This window comes from Neophocaena asiaeorientalis, unplaced genomic scaffold, assembly GCF_003031525.2.
Source record: "Neophocaena asiaeorientalis asiaeorientalis breed wild unplaced genomic scaffold, Neophocaena_asiaeorientalis_V1.1 scaffold132, whole genome shotgun sequence".
In the NCBI taxonomy this organism is placed as follows: domain Eukaryota; kingdom Metazoa; phylum Chordata; class Mammalia; order Artiodactyla; family Phocoenidae; genus Neophocaena; species Neophocaena asiaeorientalis.
Genome location: NW_020173393.1, coordinates 511956 through 514387, shown reverse-complemented (window position 1 = coordinate 514387; position 2432 = coordinate 511956).

The following is a 2432-nucleotide window of genomic DNA, read 5'->3' as shown; positions in this document are numbered from 1 at the left end:
AGAAGGCCAGAATGATCTATGTGGTAATGGATCAGAACTGGAGACAAGTGTATGAACTCAATTTAACAGAGATGCAGATAGAAATGTTTATAGACGTGTATACATGTGGGTTCCTATACACATATATATGTTTCTTTGCTCTGTCAGCTGACAGAACCTAGAAGCAAAGACACCTCAGCAGCAATGAGCACATCCAGCGCCCAGATCTTGGTCTCTAAGGCCATTCTCCAATAACAACCAGGGGCCTCCGGGAAATATACAAGATGAGCCTAGATCCTGCAGTGCCAGAAATTAAGAAAGTGTTCAATTAATCAATCAACCGACAATGACGTCAAAGGGACACAGGAGCCGACTGAAAGTGCTCCCAGTGGCCAAAGCTAGAACCATTTGAGCAACAAAATAAGTAATACAAAACCCAAAGTATGAAACAGTAGTCCTTGCTGATATAAATAAACGGTTGAACAAATAAATGGGAGAAACAAGACAAATCTCCCATACAGAACAACATGAAATAATTTATGTAGATACTCTGGCCTTCAGAAGCTGGAGCATGGCTCCCCACACTTCGTAAGTGTGGGCCGGGCACCGTGACTTCCTTCCAAAGAGGAAGGGGAGAAACCTGACAAACGCTCCCTTGGCCAAGTGATCAAGGCCAACACCACCAGTGATACATCATGTTCATAATATATACCCTTGATATGATGTGACGGAAACGGCCCTTTAAGGTCTTCCTCTCAAAAACCCGTAATTCTGGCCTACTCCAATCCAACCATGAGAAAAACATCAGATAAACCCCAAATGAGGGTCATCCTACAAAACACCTGAGCAGTTTTCCTCCAAACTAGGAAGGCCATCGAAAACAAGGAAAAGTCTAACAAACTGGCACAGCCAAGAGGATTCTAAGAAGACACGACAGCTAAATGTCATGTGGGCTCCTGGATGGGGTGCTGGAAGAGAAAAGGGATCTTAGTAGAAAAACTAAGGAAACCTGAACAAAGCATCAACTTTAGTTGGTAGTAACACACCGATTCATTAATTGTGACAAATGGACCAGACCAATGTATGTATGGTGTTAATGACAGGGCAAGAACTGTAACTCTGTGTGTGTGTGTGTGCGTGTGTGTGTGTGTGTGTGTGTGTGTAACTACGTGTGTGTGCGTCGGGGGGTGGTATGGGAACACTCTGCACAACTTACCTGGAAATCTAAACCTAAAACTGCTCTAAAATTAGAAGTTTATTTTTAAAAACATAACAGAAAATGATGGAATGGCTCCTATGGACAGGGTGGCCACTGAAGGCCTCCCTCAGGAGCTGACGTCTGAGAAGAAGCTGAGACGAGAACCAGGCAGCAGGACCCAGGACGGCGTTCCCGGCAAAGGGCCCCCAGGAGAGGACAGAGGGGAGGGAGGCTGGGGAGCTCAAGTGGGGTCAGGTGCGCAGAGTGTCTGTCACAAGGTAAACAAAAGTGAAGGAAGCTGAAGGGGTCAGGCCAAGGCAGGTTGGTCACAGTCACTTCAGACTGGAGCCTGAGGGCGCTGGAAGGTCAGTGGAGGGACTCAGCAAGATGAGATGTACCTGATGGAGTGTTTTTCCAAGATCGCCCGGCCTGCTGTCGGGAGAGGATGCGGTGGGGCGGATAAGGGATTATGATGACCCCAGAGTGGTCACACCTCGGACGGCCCAGACACAGAAGGTGAAGGGCTAGGAGCACCTGGGGGTCTGAAAGAAGACAAGAAGCGGGGTCTCCACGCTCAAGGGGAAGAGAAGAGGAGTCTCCACACGCAGAGAAAAGGGCCTGAGCTGAACAGGCCTCCTGCTCTGGCTGACGGTCCCGGACTCTGACCCTTTTGGAGAAGTCTCCACAACGGGGCTCCAGGGCCTTCCAGGCACCGAGGGCTCAGGAAAGAAGCACCTCCTTGGAGTCCGAGCCTCAGTTCAGTTTGAGCCCATCCTACACTTTCTACCTGGGAGACATTACCACTCGGAGCCTCGGTTCCCTCAACGGCAAAATGGGAACACCACCTCCCATCTCTTGCCAGGTAAGAAAAGGCTCCTGGACCCTAGAAGCACAGCCTTCATAAATGCCAGAGCAAGTATTACTTTTACAAGAGTAAGCCCAAGGTGGAAGGAATCTCAGAATCTCATCTGACAGCCCATTTTACAGATAAGAAAACAGGGGCAGAGCCAGAACATGTCCAAGTGAGCGGCAGAGCAAGGACCGCAAGCCCAGCTCCCAGCTCTCGTTCTCTGGGCTCCCTTCTCCACGCTCAATTCTGACCCCAAAGTGAGGGGACTGAGACAGGCTTCCCCATCAGCAACTGTCTCCAAACACCTCTTTTCAGACTCCCCTATGGCTCCCCTCACCATCAGAGGTGCTGCGGGCCCAGCCTGGGCAGGGGGGTGGGGATGGGGGGCTGGTGAAGGGGAGGAGC